This window comes from Myodes glareolus, chromosome 17, assembly GCF_982192425.1.
Source record: "Myodes glareolus chromosome 17, mMyoGla1.1, whole genome shotgun sequence".
Classification (NCBI taxonomy): domain Eukaryota; kingdom Metazoa; phylum Chordata; class Mammalia; order Rodentia; family Cricetidae; genus Myodes; species Myodes glareolus.
The window spans coordinates 21,515,609-21,533,986 of record NC_142042.1 but is presented as its reverse complement, the minus strand read 5'-3'; positions in this window follow the sequence as shown (position 1 = coordinate 21,533,986).

Here is an 18,378-nt window from a genome sequence, read left to right as displayed (position 1 = left end):
TTAAGAACGCATTGTGGCACTGAAAGCTAAAACTGTGTTTCTTCATTTTATAAAACTATAGAAAAAAATAGAAATATTAGCAATCACATGGAAATCTGTTTTATTCATTTACAATAAGGTGGAACTAAGGTAAGTTTCCAAGCAGGGAAACATGTTATAAACCCATTAAGCACTGGGTCCAGCAGTATGCTAGCCACCTTCCCTTGAACGTTTTGGCTTCTTACCAAAATTTAAAATATGCATGTGCAGATATTCCATTGTTCCACGTGGAACAATATATAGAGAATTTTGCTCTATATATCTACTCATTACATTAGGTAAAAATGCAAGATTGTTTAATGCAACATTTTTATGTTAGTAAAAAGTTAGGAGAAACTTGACTGTATCAGTAAGGCACTTGTTAAAAAAAAACTATGGAAAAAAACCATTGTAGGAATTTTACAAGAGTTTAATATAATAATTCCTTAGTTTTCACGATAAAGAGATGTCAAAGCATAATAAGTGAAAGCAGGGAATCCACACACATAGTGTGACTTCTAGAAACACAAGAAAATGCCCACAACTCTCTCAGGAGTTATGATGAAAGTCAGGAGTATTTGATGTGTTTTTTCTTTATCTTGAGCCCATATAAATTTTCCACTAAAAGCTCATCTTTAAACAAGGAAGATACAACAAAGTCATGTTTTATTGTACAATTATGTCTTGTTTTTTTAAGGATAATATTGGACAGTTGTCACAGTGTTTCCTTACAATAGTCAACTCATAGTTACAGTTTACACAGAAACTTTCTTACTAGACCTTTCTGAATAAATAATGGGAAAGACTTTTCTTAATAAATAATGAACAAGTGTACCCAACTAGGCTCTAGGGCAGAACGACACCTGCAGGCAATGGAGTCACCTGGGCACTGACCATAACCGGATCTCTAAAGAGAGCTGCACTTCATGTAGAAAATCTCCCTCTGCCCACTGTGCCATAACTTCCCTAAGCTCATGGTCTTCAGTCCACAAGCATGACTATCCTCTATGCGTCTCAAATCTGTGTGGATTTGATTTAATATTTAATCATTTGTTTATGGAGGAAAAATCAGCACAAACATTTTCACCAAATTAAGATCTCTATTCATCATTATAAAGAAAAGATGGGCATGATTAATGGAGATGGCATCTGCTGTTTGCGAAAGACTCTTTTATTCAACACTGATATCCAATTCCTAATGCATCCCTGGGGATCACTGAGCTAATGATAGGGACTCTGTTTGTGTGACTCTCTTATTCGGTTCTCTTATTCTTGTCATCGCACTGAGGTACCTCTAGTTTGCCAAACTGCTTATCTTGCACTAAAAAAGATATCTTCCTTTATATGTAGATACAGATGTATACGCAGGAAAACACATCACTAGATCTGTAGTTCTCTGTCTAATGGCACACAGAAACAGAAAAGCCTGTGCATCCTCAGACAGAAGCACAAAGAAAAGAGGAGAGAAAGGGAAACTAAGAACATGACAGAAAAGAAAGGGGACATAAAAGGGAAAGATGAAAATGAAAAAAAACCCCTTCATATACAAAGAATAAACAATAAAAAAATAATAAAAGAAAGAAAGAAATCAACATTTTCAAATAATACAGTTATGTTATATGAGAAAAATAGTGGAGATTAAAAAGCCAGTTTGTTTATGGCGTTAGTGTCATTAATGTATTAAGAGAAACCCATAGGGTTTCCTTGAGATTTTAAGTTGAGAGGCAATGCCAGGAGACACCAAGTTTCCCTTCCCAACCTACAGTTTTATTCTATGTGTTATAATAGTTAAATAATCAGCCTTACTTATTCCAAACCAGTCACCAAGGCTGTGTGCAAATACAAAGCACTGTGCGACTCTGCCACGTAAAACTCTCAACAGACCCTTCTGAACCTACTACCTGAAAAATGTTAGGTTGATTTTCTGACATGCAGAGGTCAAAAGAGAGATAAATTCTTTTTATTAGTCTGTTTTTCTGTTACAACAAAATAACTGACACAGAGTATCTTTACAAAGAAAGTGGACTTATGTTGTGTGTAGCTTAGCCTGAGTTTCCTTCTTTTTAGTGAAGACTACCTGGCTGCATCAGACAGGCCAGGAGTAGGTGTTAAAGGGCATCCCATTGTCAGAGAGGAAGCCTTCTTCAGAGAGCATGGGCCAATGGGTCAATGTCCTAATGACCTTCATCCAGCCCTCATCACTTTAGGGTATCACATCACCACAGTGTGGAACATGTTGTAAATAGGTGGAAACTTTGGAGAATGCAACTAAGCCACACCCTAACCACAGCAGCCCCATCATGTTCATGCACTTTGGTACAGTTTCTTGGCTGCTGCCAGTGTGCTGTCTGAGAGATATCTGTTGTTATCTTAACACATAGAGTGAGCCCCTACATATGCTGAATTGTCCATACTTCATCTTGACTTCCTTTATGATATCCAGGGAAATCCTGTATGAATATGGATAATAGACTTGTCTTCCCTAAATTTACTTATGTACACAACATCCAAACATTATTTTGTCTAAGTGGACTATGTATGTTTTATTTTACTGTGACCTATCTAAACCCAGACATGCAATGAGAATTTGACATCAACAGCACACGAACTCCTTGTTCCATCTGCACCAAGAACATAGTGACTTTCAGCGGACCTGTGATGGGGCCACACTGCAGTTTTTCACTTAAGGAAAACTGTATAGGAGAGGAGTCTTCCCTGAATTTCCAAGAGATTGCACCATGGACTATTCCATCAGTGGGATGGATGGTGAGCCTCTAACGTGAACAATGTGTGTTCTAACCTCAAATTTAGGTGACTTTTACATGTGACCCAGTATTTGTCCTGGTGAAGTCTTCTACTTTTAAATGATAGATTGTCTTTTATTTAGGCCTAGACCCTACCAGCACAGTCTGTGAACATAGGCACCAATACTGAGCACCAAGTGATCATCCATGTTCCTGCCAGCATGTCAATTACACTTGGACCATTTCCATTGTGGGAGAGGAAATTAGACTGATGCTTCACAGAGAAGGTCAGGGAAAATGTAACTGGATGAATGGTAATTCGCCATGCAATACTGTTGACAAAACTATCTTCCATTAATTTGAAAAAATATTACCTATCTTAATAGGATTGCACAGAACATTGTTTTTTTATTCTAGGGAACACATACATGTAAGCGCTAGTTAATTATATTTTCATTCACATACTAAACACAAAAGAAGAGTACAGGAAGTAGGTAAGGCTATAATGCCCACCCTAGTGACGTACTTCCTCCAGAAAGGCTGCACTGTCTAATGGTTATAACTTCTGCAAACAGCAGTGCCAGCTACGGATCGTATGTTTGAATCTGCGTATGACATCTTCATTCAAACCACCATGCTCTGCCCAAAGTTAAAAATCTCTTTTGAGACTCAGTGAAATCTTTGCAACTTTGACTATCACCCTAAAATTAAAGCAACAAAAATAAGTGACATAATTCTTACAAGTAAAAGAAGAGAGAGAGAGAAAGAGAGAGAGAGAGAGAGAGGGAGAGGGAGAGAGAGAGAGAGAGAGAGAGAGAGAGAGAGAGAGAGAGAGAGAGAACCAAACAAGACTAAAAAGCCAACAATCAGGGAAAACATCAAATCCTGTAGCTTCATTTCAAGCTCCTGGGGTTTCAGTTTCAAGGAAATTGAAAGCTTTTGCCCCTCTCTCTTTGCTGCCTGCAACATGTGAATCTCTCTTAGATTTACTCAACACTCTATATTCACTCCTTCTTGGCAGATGTCTTATGACCATAGTGTCTCTAACATCTGAGTATCTCTACTCCCATCCACGCTTCACCTTTGGAGTTTCAGTCAATGGCCTTTGATGCCCTCCTTTAAGTAACTCAAACCCTGACACACATCGCATGGCCTTTATGACTCCGTAAAACCATGGGGAAAGTCCAGGACCCACTCAATACTGAATTTTTCATACCTCCAAAACAAATCAATATTGCATATGACTCCAAGTTTGGCTGCTAGAGTGAGATAGTCCTGACCACATTCTACCACAGTTAGAGTAGCTTTTACATGTGAAACTGGCAAAAATCTTTCTTATGTATCTTCTTTCTAGGTACCATTCTTAGTCGAGTGAAGAGCAAGAGGCTTATGAAATTTAGCAATCCATGGTGCAATTTAAATGTAATGTACTCTTTGGTTATTCTGAATTTGTATCTCCTCCTGTCTTAGTCAAACTTCTATTGCTATGAAAAGACACCATGACCACAGCCACTCTGATAAAAGAAAACATTTCATTGGGACTAGCTTACAGTTTAGAGATTTAGTCCATTTTTGTCTTGGTAGAACATGGTTACACACAGGCAGACATGGTTCTGTTGAAGGAGCCGAGAGCCCTACATCCCAGTCTGTACACAGCAGGAAGAGAGAGAGAGAGAGAGAGAGAGAGAGAGAGAGAGAGAGAGAGAGAGAGACTGGGCCTGGCTTGACCTTCTGAAACTCAAAACCCAACCTCACTGTCCCTCTTTCTACAATAAAGTCACACCTATTCCAACAAGGTCACACATCCTAATATTTTCAAATAATGCCACTCCGTATGAGCCTATGGGGGCCATTTACATTCAAACTACTATGCCACTGTACAGATAAATGTTTTACAAGTATTTCAATTCCTGGTTGGTTGGGTCCTCAGATGTGGAACCTACACGTGCTAGAGACCAAAGAACATATGGTACACACTTTCTATAATACACTATCACAAGAGGGGGTTGAGGGAAAGAAAGCTAATAGGTATATATAAAATACATTGAAAAACTTCTGATTTGTCACATCAAGGAATCATGGTAGCGTTCTCCAGGCTCAACAACTCCTGCTGAGAAACAACACAGCCTTAATAGGGTTGTTACTTTCTCATGTTTGCATCTGTGGTTAATATTAAGTGTTTCTGGTTCAAAAATAAAACTCAGAAAGTCCTTCTTGTTTTGCAGAATGACTATCAAAATTTGAACAGGCAGAATTGATCTAACATAATTGAAGTGAAGGAAGGAATTTCCCAATCTGTCATAAGTCATCTTGGGACAGAAGCCATCACTCTTGATGCAGAAGTCAGTGTCATCTTTTGATGCAATGTCTATGTCATATCGGAAACTCTCATACAGGTCCCCAGGCCCCCAAATGTATTTATTACTGGGGATTCCCTACAGGATGCTCCTTCATATCTTCCTTGGTGTTTCTTTTTTCTGCTTAAGCAATGTTACCTCAGGAAAATTTTTATTCCATTGATCTTCCTTCTGTTGGTTAGACATGCTAAAATTTGTCCTTCTAAATACTTTCTCTCTTACTTCCATGGGGTTTCACCCTAATGATTACTCCCATCACAAAGAATGGCTCCCTATTGCCCTAGCAAATGTAGTACATATGTGTCACTGTCTATAAAATCAGACTGCCATAATCCTAAACTGTTTATCAGCACATAAAATAATTTGTTCATTTCAGCTTTTGCAAACTAGAACAGATGCTTACCCCAGTGTTTTATGATTAGACCATTGGACCATAAATTATGAGTAAATGATCTAGTGAGTGAGCATTCACGGCTTTGAGAGCATACACATGTAGTTAATAAATATCAGAAAAGTTGGATTGTTTCTTTAGAATAAAACACCCATTTGAAGAGATTTATGACTTCTTGATCACTCAAATAATTCAAAAGTGATTTGTGACCAAATAAAAGTGGTGTCAGGGAAACAGAAGTTGGAAATCAAAGCAGTTTTCAAAAATGCTTCATCGTGTGGCAGACAATTTACTGTTAGGGCATGACAAGTTAGGCAATCATTTAATGTACTTTTGATTAGTTCTTGACCTTGACTTGTGATAAAAGATTACAGTGTCATTAAAATACTGGGGAAATCATAAGGAACAATATTTGGATGACGTATTTAACATAGAATGTATTGAATGGGCAGATCATTGCAACATCTTTTGAGTGCCAGGTATGCAGCTGGAAATGCGAGTTAAATGCTCAGGGTACTGATATAGAGACCAACCTGGAAATCCTTCTCCCCAGTGCTGTACCTGTGGGAACTTCCATCCTTGGAGTCACTGACATTACCCATGTAAAGAGTTTGTCCTTAGGATTTTACAGGCTTATCCTTGTTCATCAATGAGAATGACTGTGGTTTCAGCCGTGAAGCTCAAAGCCTGGAGAGATGGCTCAGTCCCTGCTGCTCTTGAAGAGGACCTAGGTTCCATTCCCAGCACCCACAAGGTAATTCACAGTCATATGGAGCTCCATCCCCAGCGATCCAACACTATCTTCTTGTGGAAATGCATTGTGATAAAAATTATATCTTGCGTCCTAAGAGACTGGAATATAGCACGATTTGTAAAAACCCAGAGACAGATATTGAGGTTCAAACTGAAGGTCAAAAAAGCAAAACAGCTAGCCATTGGCTCTTACCTCTACCTCAGTCCAAAATGGCGATCCTGCCTCCAGGAATCCTCAGAATGAGATTGCGTCTGAGAGCTGTCTCCTCCTGTCTTATATGCCTCTCTAGTGTTGGGATTAAAGGCATGCACCACTACCACCCAGTTTCCATGGCAAAATAGTGAGGCTACTGGGACTAAAGGTGTGTGTCATCACTGACCAAGGTAGCTGGTAGTGTTTTACCAGGGTAGTGTTTTGCTCTCTTGTCTTCAGGTAATCTTTATTTATTAAAATACAAATGAAATAGCACTACACCGGAACGCTTCCTGGATTCGCTACCAGAGTTAATAATACATCTTGAAGTTGCCAAGATCTAAAGACTGCTATCCTACTGGGTACTTGGTCTGTTTGTTTAACCTGCCATTAAGAGAACAATGTAACAATCAATCTTACCTGCCTTGGATTTCCTATGTAATCAACTTTTATAACCCAAGCTACTGCATAACTACAATCTTAAAACATGTACTGTTTCATGCCTCTGACCGGAATAATGCTTGCCTATCATTTGCTGAAAGCAGTGAAAACAGGGGTTGAAAGCAATCTTCTAAAATGAATATCTATTTGTGGATATTGGTTGATAAATAATGATGTTTGCAGTGCTGTTTATTGTCTGGGTCAGTTGGGATCAGTTGGAGTCAGTGATTGAATTCCACGTAGAACTCTGTTAAAGATTCTGATACAGGGATGACATTCCTTTCCTATGTGATGTTTTCAGTGCTGTTCAATAAGACAAAACAAAGCCCTTCATTACAGACAGATACACACAGACAGAACATAGTCACAGACACACACACACACACACACACACACACACACACACACAGACTCACAGGCAGATACAAACACAGAGAGTAATTCACCAGACAATCCTCAAGTTGGCCAAATAGAGTCATATAAAAAAATAGAGGCTAAAAGACACAGAAAACATGACAAAGATAATTCAAATAATAAACTCTTGGTTAAATGACTCTCAGAGAAGCCGCTTATTTTTCTTCCCTAATGTGACACTCATGCATTATTGGTAACTAAGAGTTAATCATAAAGCCATTTAATCCACACATCTTCTGGCCTCCACAGGCACCAGGCACACATGTGGTGCACATACATATGTACTGGGAAAAATCTCTCTCTCTCTCTCTCTTTCTCTTTCTTTCTCTCTCTCTCTCTCTCTCTCTCTCTCTCTCTCTCTCTCTCACACACACACACACACACACACACAGACACACACACATATGTGTGTGTGTCTGTGTGTGTGTGTGTGTGTATATATATATATATATATATGCCAGAAATAAATAAATCTTTTAAAACTAACTGCAAAAGTTCCAGCATACAAAAAGAGGCATTAGACCATTAGACAGTGATTATTTTTCTAGACATTTTATGAGTATACTGATGGCGACAAATATTGACCAAATCTATAACTGTATGCTAAAGTGACATATAAATTAAGTAGGTGTTTAGATAACCTCAATCTGGTATCTATTTAAACACAGAGGCATATTTGCCTGGATGTTAGAGTTAATGCTTCCTTCTTGGATGTGGTAGTACACGTCTGTAATCCCAGCACTTGAAAACAGAGGCAGGCGTGTTGTTGAAAGTTCAAGGCTAACATGGGTAACAAAATGATTTCCAGTCCAGCGTAAGTCATAGTATGGGATCTGTCTCAAAATAACAACAACAATAATAAATTGGGTTAAGATTCTCATTAATCAACCACATCTTATTTTTAAAAATGCAGGTTAATTTTCAGCAGAACACACATTTCTCATGATTTCTTATTATTTTTTTTTTTTGTCATGATTCTTTTTCACCATCTGTAAGCAAGCAGATTCAGGAGAGCTACATTAGGACTCGGCCATGGACTCTTTATCTTGATGTACCGAAATGAGAAAATTTTTGTGCTTCTAAGATTTCAAACATAAAGTTGTTTATAAGAAATGGGGAGGGAAACTCATGTTAACATAAGCTTTGAGAGGAAATAAAGAAAACATTTCATTGTTTGGAGTACTAAGATTACAACAAATTGAATTTTTCGTATTTGTTGCAATCTCTTATACAGTATCAACTGGGTGTTCCTGGATCACAGATGCATTATTTCCACACAGTAATGTTAGCTTATCTGGGCTTTGTTATTTATGATGTTTTCCCCTTTGCGACCTTTAAAACAGTGTACTTTGAAAAAGTACATGCTTTTTCAGTTGGTATCCATAATCACTTTGCAGGATAAATGGACCTGCGGAATTTAAGCTTCTTCTCCAAATCCCAGTTTACAATCTGTTAAAATTGTGTTGCTACGGCATTTTAAATCATAACAATTGCTTTAGTCCTTATAAAAAAGAAAGTGAAGGTGATCTTCAAGGATGGAGTGCAAAAGATTGCTTTCATCATTTTGGAGGCATAAACCATATCTGATACTTGGATACTTTAATGGAATTGTTTTTAAATAAAGGAGGGCAAGTGTGACTAATTTATTTTTAACTTCTAAGAATTTTTTTCCAAAACACCACACAAGAGGATTAGAAAATTTTGACAAGTGCAACATGAGATATATCACTGTTACAGACTTTTAAAGCGCTTATAAGAGAATGCTCACAAAGTTGGAAAGAGCAGTCAATACTTAGTGGAGAAAGTTGTGGGCAGTTGAAAGATAGCCTTGATAGTGACCATTAATGATTTGTAAGAAACGGTGACTGATGAGCTATTACACATGGCTCTTAGACGTTCTGATCTATCCAAAAGTGGGATATGCCTTTGGTTTAAAAGGAAATAAGACACAAAATTTGCAATATATTCTTGAAAAAAATGAAACTAAAAGAGAAAAGATATGATAAGCCTTTTAAAATTAAAATCTTTATTGTAGGCTCAGAAATCATAAAGAGAAGGCATACATTATATGATTCAATTCAATGACTGAAATATCTGAGAGGAAACTAAAAGATTCATGTCAAGTGATGCTTGGATTTTTTAGTTGAACTCAGTATGCATGAAATGCTGTAATGACAGGCACAGCCATGACTATGAGGCGTGTATGACAATGAAGACCTGCTGTTAACGCCTCCTTTAGTAATATAATGAAGACGAACTGTTGAAGGCCTCCTTTTCCTTGGTAACGTAATTTCCTTTCTCAGATTACTTCTCTTAATGGCTTGGTATCTTAGTGAAGTTATCAAACAGTACATCTTCCAAATACCAGGAATTGGTGTAAGACCTAAACCAGCCCAATCTCACTGTCCTACCAGGATGGTTAATATAGTCAGAGAAAAGACTTACTAGCAGTAACTTGCCAATAAAATTGTTAATGGAATTTCTAGCATTCATGATCCCCACAACTGCCCTTACTCTAGAGTTTCCTATGATGCATTTTTTTCAGGAATCCCAATGATTTGCTAAGCACCAAAAGAGCCTTTCTATAAATTCCCTTCACGTGTCAAGAATACGAAGTTGTCCTCTGATGATTGTAACTAAGTGTTGTTAGTTGAGGGGAAGCAAACATTTCTGATTCTCCTTCTACTAATTCCATGTATTTTTCTAATTGAATAAGTGGTAAGTCTCAGTGAGAGAAGCGACATGTAAGGAAGAACATGAAGTACTCTGAGGTCCATAGGAGACAACCGCTGCTCCCTGCTGACTTCCCCTTTGTCTTTGTGTATGTCTGCTTATGCATGCGCACTGGTGTATCAAGGAAAACTGGGATGTGTTTGCTCTCTACATCCTCTTCCTGATATAGTAAACCATGAGAATTATTCTATACAGTAATTTGAAGTTTTTTGTTTTTATTTTGTCTTCGGAATATACCATGGCCATTAAAATATCTTCAAAATACTTTGGACAATCCCAGTACTTACCTGCAGCTTTTTGTATAAATATTATTTACCTTTATTATGAGTTACACTTTATTTCTCCCCCAAATTCATATGTACAGCTCAAACCCCTAGGACCTTCGAGTGTGACTAGGTTTGAAGATGGAGCTTCTAAGCTGGTGATTAGTTTCAAAATGAGGATCTTAATGTGCGATCAATCCCAATCCAACCAGTGTTCCATCAAGAAGAAGTAATGTGGACACATGGGAAGGTTTCTGGGAAAACATGTACAAGGAGGTAAGAATGCATGAGGATGCAAGCTGGAAAGCACTGTAGTCCAGACTAACTTGTCAAGCACTTGATAGCAACATCTAGAAATGCAAGATGTTAGGATGTGTAGTGGTGCGGGAGAGTTATCTGTATTCTGTCAATCATATTTTAATAAAACGCTGATTGGCCAGGCAGGCAGTATAGGCAGAAAAGCCAGACAGGAAGTTGAAGTGAAGCAAAGAGACTGGGAGCCTTCTAGGAAGCTCCCTCTGCCACTCCTACGCAGACCACCAAGGAGGCAGCATGTAACTTGCCCAGCTGAGAAAGGTACGGAGCCATGTGGCTAATGTAGATAAAGATAATGGGTAACATAAGTTATAAGAGTTAACAAGAAGCCTGACCTAATGGGCCAATCAGTGTATAACCTTATGGAGTCCTGTGTGTGATTTCTCTTTGGGATTTGCCGGTTGTGGGGTACCGGGCGGGACGGAAACCCCAACAAGCCGGGCCCCTCATACTACAGTGTAAGATGTGGTGGCTCATTGCAGCTGTTATGACAAACTACTGTGGACGCCAGTTCTGGGAAGAATGGTTCTGCTATAACTAATGTTGACATAGCTTTGTAACGCACTGGATAGAAGTGGGCGTGGTTTGGAGGTAGCAAGAGAGAAAAGCCTAGGCTTCCTTGATGAGCTATTAGCAACCAGACAGGCTGATGGTCTTTTCATGAGCCCCAGATGGAAACAAGAAACAAGCACTGGGCTCTGGAGGGAAGGTTGCTGCCATGTGGCAAAGAACATGGCTGAGTTGGGTTCTGCTGCTTTGTGGAAGCTACAATGTGGAAGCCTTTGGGGGATTTTAAGTTTAAGAGATTTCTAAATGAAAAATAAAGTCACAGAATACTGGTTGCTCTTTACATAAATACAAGAGAAAGAGGGTACATTGAGGAAGGAATTCTGAAGCAAAGACAGTAGTGGTATTTTAATAAATAAAGCTTGCTTGAAGATCAGAGAGCAAAACAGCCCCACTGGTCAGCCTTACAAACGAGGCAGTGATGACACATACCTTTAATCCCAGGAGCCACACTAGTTTGCCATAGAAACCGGATGGTAGTGGTGCACATCTTTAATCCTAACCCTAGAGAGAAATATGAAACAGAAGGAGACAGATCTCAGACACAGTCTCATTATGAGATTCCTGGAGGCAAGATCACCCTTTTTGGACTGAGGTAGAGGTAAGGGCCAGTGGCTGGCTGTTTTGTTTTTCCGACCTTCAGGTAGACTCCCGATATCTGTCTCTGGGCTTTTTATTCATCGTGCTTCAAGAGACAAATAACTTAGATTTGAAAAGTCATGGTATAAAATTTTGTTGTATTTTGTACATATAAGAACTTCTAATGTAAGCTACGACAGGGCATCGCAGTTTAACGATCGCCCGAGGAAGAGATTAGAGGAGTGGCTCGTGGATCGGAACCTCTACCGAAGCAGAAATGAGAAGAGGCACAGCATCAGCAAGGACGTTAAAGGTTAGACTGAGAGGAGGGGAAAGAGAAGGTGGAGGAGCCCTATGTGGACTTCTCAGATGCTGCACGCGCAGCAGAGCTGTTGCACTGAAGGTGGGGTTGTCTACCTAGGGACAGATCCTGAAGCTAAAGAGGTTTATTCTGAAACCGTAGGTCTGAAGATATTTTCCTACAAGGCTTTATGTTTGCTTGGGTCGTGAGACCTCATCTCCCTTTCTTACTTTTTTCTTTTAGAATTTGAATATTTGTCTGTATTTACCACAATAGTATTTTTGGAAGCAATTTGCCTGCTTAATAGATGGAGAGGAATTTTGCCTCGGGATAAATCACACTTCTAGTCTCATACACACTTTATATAGATGACATTTAAATGAGATTAAGAACTTAGAATTGTTGTTGGATCTAGCATAGCTTTCTGAGCTGTTTGGAGAGGGTGAATGCATTTATTTTCCTTGAGAGGCCATGAATTTGGGGACCACAAGGGTGAATGCTCTAGGCTAATTTAAGATTTCCCAGTTCATATTCTGGAGTGTTTTCCTGGGGCCTGAGAATGTGACTGTGTTTGGAGAAAGGCTTTTAGTGAGGTTAATAATGAAAACGAGGCCATTAGAGAAGATCGAATTCAGTCTGACTGAAAAAATCTTTATGAAAAGGCACATGTAGGCATAGAAGGAGATATCTGGGATGTGCACTCCCGAAAGGGCTCTGTGTGAACACAGAAAGTAGATAGCTCCAAGTCACAGAGAGTAGCCTCAAAAGAGAACAGTTCTATAAATACCGTGATTCAGACCATTACAACTGCGAGGCTACCCCTTCTGTCATTTAAACCACCAAGTCTGTAGGGTTTTTTTTTAAAAAAAAAAAACTATATATTTTGAATTACATATTTATGAGTATTTATTCCATGTATGAGTGTGCACATACATCTATGCATCTAGTGGTCATGTGAGCCAGACGATGGTGTCCCATTCTCTAGAACTGGAGGCTGCAGGTGGTTGTGAGCTACCTTGTGGGTGCTGGGAACCAAACCCAGGTCCTCTGCAAGAGTAACGGTGCTCTTAATCACTGAGCCATCATAGTATTTTGTTATGATAGAAATAGAAAATGCACCTTTTGTGTGAAATGGGTCCTGAGTAGCAGGTTTTTTTTTTTAATCTGGAAGTGGTAAGAAACAAGTTGGAGGAGCGGTGTTTACGGGATGAGGGTCTGTATCTACCACCTTTCCAGACACCAACTTCTGTATCACTGGTCTGCTTTCCTGCCCACCTTGTGCTGAAACCATATGAAAATTCTATTCCTTTCCCATCTGAATCTAAGAACTTGCCCTGTGTTGTTCAGCATTCTTTCTCCTTGCTACTGTATCTGAACTCCCTTTAAAGACAACAGTCACATGGTACATTTGGCAATCAAGGCTTCTTAACCGGAATAATGTCACAGCTTCAAATGATTTTCTCAGACAATTCCTCCCAAGCCCTTTTATTTTAAAAGGAAATCTTAAGCACAATTATGAATGCTGTGTTGCTGTACACAAAACTATGTCTACTTGAGTTGATTGTTTTTCTCAATTAAAAAAAAATAAAAGGCTTTTAGAGAAAACCTGGAACCCCCCCCCCAAAAAAAACCTGAAAGAAATGTGCATTGTCATGCCTACAATGTAAAATTCAGGGAATAGTAGTAATTTTTGTGAACCTTTTCTTCAAACTGGTTTTTTTTATTATATAATTATGTTCATGGTAATGTAGTGTTTAGTGATTCAACACTTGAAATAAAATTGCTTATAAATATGATTCAAACTCTAGGAAGAAAATTTGAAAAGAATAGTAGAACTATAAAAAAAGTAATGAAAGCTAAGAATGCTGCAAAGAAAACTAGCCAGTATTAATATGGCTTTAATTTATCCTCTATTCCTCTTTATTCTTTTGCCTTTGAGGTCATGTATGGACATACAGAACCAGGATCAAGGCAGTTAGTCATGGCTTCAAGATAATGACACAAGTTGGGGTTTGTTAGCATATCTGGCATTGGGTTATTTAGCTGTCACCAGTAAAAGAAATAAATACAAAAACACTTAAAAATTTCAGTATGTTGTTTTTTAAATATGCTGAAAACTATGACTAAACTTTTGAGCCATAGAATGACTACTTCCCCACTTCCGGTCTTTATCTGTGTGGAGAAGAGAATGAACCTTCTTCCCCAGACAGTGTCCTAAAAATATAGACAAATTTTGTGGAGAATAGCTCAGTCACAATCAAATAATCATTTAAATGTCAGCAATTATTGTAAGGTTATTTTTGTTATTGTTGTTATCTATAGGTAAGATACATTTTTACCTGGTTGACAGTGGATGAATAATTAGAGTCAAAATATCCTATTAACAATAACTAAATGAGCCAGAGGTAAAGTTGAAATGAAAGGAAAGAAACAACTCAAAAAATAAAAACAAAACCTAATGATACGACTATATTTTATATTCAAAATTTTGAAAATTCACTATAAATCTAAGTGAAAACTTTAAGTTGGAGAAGAATACTTATAAATGAATTCCATTTTTGGTCATCACTTACCTAATTAGAAAAGATAGATATGAAAATGAACTTTGGGTTTTACAATTTGGCAGCCTTCTGGGGGCTAGAGGTTAAGACTTAGAGTTCACCATGGTAACAATTTTGAAGCACATAGACATGTGCAATTGGAAGTGAGATCCTGAGCTTTTCAGAGAATCAAATATTATCTAATCTTTTATTGTTCATACTTTTATTTCTGCTCTTTTTTTTTTACTCTTTCTTTCCTCCTGCCCACTTCAAATCTAGCAAATTCTCCTGCTGACACTTCATGTACAAATGGAAGATATTCTGAGACCTAGACACATAAAATGCAAAAAATAAAATAATGAAGAAATAGAAAATCTCAAGAGGTAATGAGTAACAAAATTGAATAAATAACCAAGCCCTCTCCTTACAAACACCCATGACCAGATGGTTTCACTGGTTCATTCTCACAAACATTTTAAGATTTACATTTATTCTCCTCAAACTTGAAGGGAATAAAATCTCAAGTTCATTTTACAACGAAAAAAAAAAACTCACCCTAACACCGAAGACACACAGGTACCCTGGTCAATTACACAGAAATCCTAGATTCGGGACTGGGAAGATGGCTCACTGGGTCCTATAATTGCTCTACAAGCATGGGAACCTGATTATGGATCGCCATCACAATGTGGAGTATGGAGATTGGGCTAAAACAACTCACAAGGTCATAATGTTATCATGAGTCTCTGGGTGGCAGAACCAATATGTACGTGGAGCTCAGAATGAAGGAACTAATATGGCTGTAGAGCTAAGTTTTGAGGAACGAATGTGGATATGGCTCTCAGGGTGGAGGAACCAGTGTGGTCATTGTGCTTGGAGTGAATGGACCAATGTGGATATGAAGTTCTGGCCAGATGCTGTGTTTTGTGTCTGACCCAGCAGACTAATGTGCTCTGCCAGCACCTGTGAAATCATGGTAGGCAAAGACGCTAGCCTGCACGTAGAACAAAGCTTCAGGCTCTTTATGAGCCTTGAAAGTTCTGTGTGGTGGTGTTTGTATGCTCCACTAGTTTGTTTCTTACGGCTGTCACAACAAAGCAGCTGAACTCGATGGTGTAAAGCAACAGAACTATATTCCCTCACAGTTCTAGAGTTGAGAAGTCCGGATCTTACTGTTTACCTGACAAGTCAAGCGTTAGCACCCCACCCCGCCTCTTGCTCTGAAAGAACAAGGGAGAATTCTTCCTTACCTTTTCTGGCATAGCATTTAAAAGTCTGCTTCTACGGGACTACTTCCTCCTCAGTCAAGACCCAACTCCTAAACGCATCATAGCCTTTAAAGGAGTACCACAAGCTAAGATTGGACATTTAAAAATGTGAACCTGTGGCGGATGCTTCAGATTCAAATCAGAATACGTCGGCACTCTTAGGACAAATTCCTTTTGAAACAAAAACATTGTTAAGCTTATGTGACTGTTCCTCTTTTTAAAGTTAATCTGTGCTTCCTTAGAAATGTATGGTGGAAGTTGGCACTGGTTAACTGCTCATAATGATCAAATGTCACTACATGACCTCTCTGTAAACCTTGGCTATGGAGAATCAGAAAAGGGGAGAACTGTGCAATTCATGTTAAAGTCTTGGTCCCCCACTGGGGAAGCGCTTTTGAAAGAAATGCTAGAAACTTTAGAAAGAGGGTGCAGTGAAGTATGTCATTGCTGATGTCCTCTGGGGGCTTTCCAGTCCTAGGGGTGAAGTAGATGACAGCCAGGTATCCTATTAATGGCTCTGTTTCTTATTACTTGTTTGTTTATAAACCAACACCTGAGCACAGCTAAACTCCCAATCAGCTGTCAGCATTAGAAGGTGAAAAAACTGGCATCAACTCTGTTTGCTGTGGAGGTGGAGGTGGAGGAGCCCAGGGTGGCCATTAGCAAGATGGCCAGTCTAATTCTGACTTGAAAGTATTTTCTTTCTCTCTTGTTTCACACCTCCTCTGGCCCCGTTTGCCTTTGCTCAGAATATTTACTTTCCCTTTGCCAAGGCCCTGTCACTTCTGCTATAAATCAGGTGGCAGAGGATTGTGGCTTCAGAAATTGGGGACTCCCATGGTGGCAGCTACCCATGATGTAGCCTGCTCACAGGTGAGTCAGCCTTGGAGAACAAATGTGTTATTGTGCCTTGGCATCCAATGTCACATCCTTGGCCTGCCAAGTAAAAAAAAAAAAAAATCCCGCTGGATAGTTAACGAATTTTCATAAGGCTTCTTAAGTCCCTTTCTTGGCAGGCATTACATAGGCCAAGTCATTTAGGATGATACAAATGGGGAAAAAAATGAGAAAAATCATAGGTCAGATAGAAGCAGCAATAGCAGATGGGCTGTCAGCTAGAGAAGAAGGTGAAGGAGATGATCAAAACGGGAACTGAGAAGTCCATTCCAATTAATGTGTTCAGAAGCAGTAATCGGGAGCAAGCTGGGTGATGGCGATACAGATTTAATGCTACTATAACGAGAGTAGGAGAGCTGGCTTCTGACGGGTCTCAGAGATCTAAGACTAGCCTAGAAACAGTCTAGACAGGACTGTCCCACACATACACAGATAATCCTTAGAGATACAAAATAAGATAAGTAATGCATCTTCATAGACAGGTTTAATTACTATTGCTATGCATCTTTATGGGTGTGTATGGTGTATTACTGTGTATGTGATTGTGTCCATATGGGCAGATGTGTCACAGTGTGTGGGTGGCAGTCACAGAAGAACCTTCTGGAGTACCGCCTGGGCTTTCCACTTTGAGATGTCTCTTCACAGTTACCTAAGTCAGTCCAGACTAACTGGCCCATGAGCTTCAGGGATTCACCAGTCTCTGCTCAACATGTATCTTGGGAGCACAGGCCCAGCAGACATGTCAGCCACTTCAGCCACCGTGTCTGGCTTTCATGTGGGTTCATCAGGCTTGTGGCGAGCACTTTTACCTACCGAGCCATCTCCCCAGGCTTTGCGCAGCTTTTGATCATAACTTTTTAATAATTGATTTAACACACTATATGTGAGTCACAGGTTGAATTGGGGGGAACCATTAGACATAAGGGGTGTTAATTTTATTACTTAGGATATTTAAAATGACTCCCTGTTTTTGGTGCAGGTTTTAGTAATTACACAATATCTAACAAACTCTTAAAACAATTTTATTCAGATGATACGCCAAGAAAGCAATCATTCACCCCTTGCATTTTGGCACCAAACTAACATCATTGGATTTCAAATGCAAGCAAATAGCCAAGCAGTATGGGATTTGCTGTAGAGGCCGTACCTCTCTGAAGAATACTATTTAGCTATTGAACTTCTGCAGCTCCCAGGGAAATCCAGATAGTTTATGCCTAGCAAATAAAGCAGTTGGTTTTATTTATATACCTTACTGGCAACTTAAGGAGAAGCACACTTACACACTGATCACTATACTTACTGTGTCCTGAGGCAAAAACATTTCAACTCACAAAACAATTATACCAGATACTAACAATTCCTATCAGAATGGTGACAAGCCTCTCTTGTCAATGTGAGAACAGTTACAAAGAATGTATTTGTCTTCTTTCCTTTTTTTTTGAATCTTCTTCCTTTAGAAAAAAGTTTGTTGAGAGTATGTTAAATGAAAATATGGTTACTATCAACCAATATAGGAAAGTTTATTAAAAATACGACCTAACTATGAAGAATTTACGATCAAATATCAATAACACAGAGGAAAATAAATATAAAATTAAAATGCT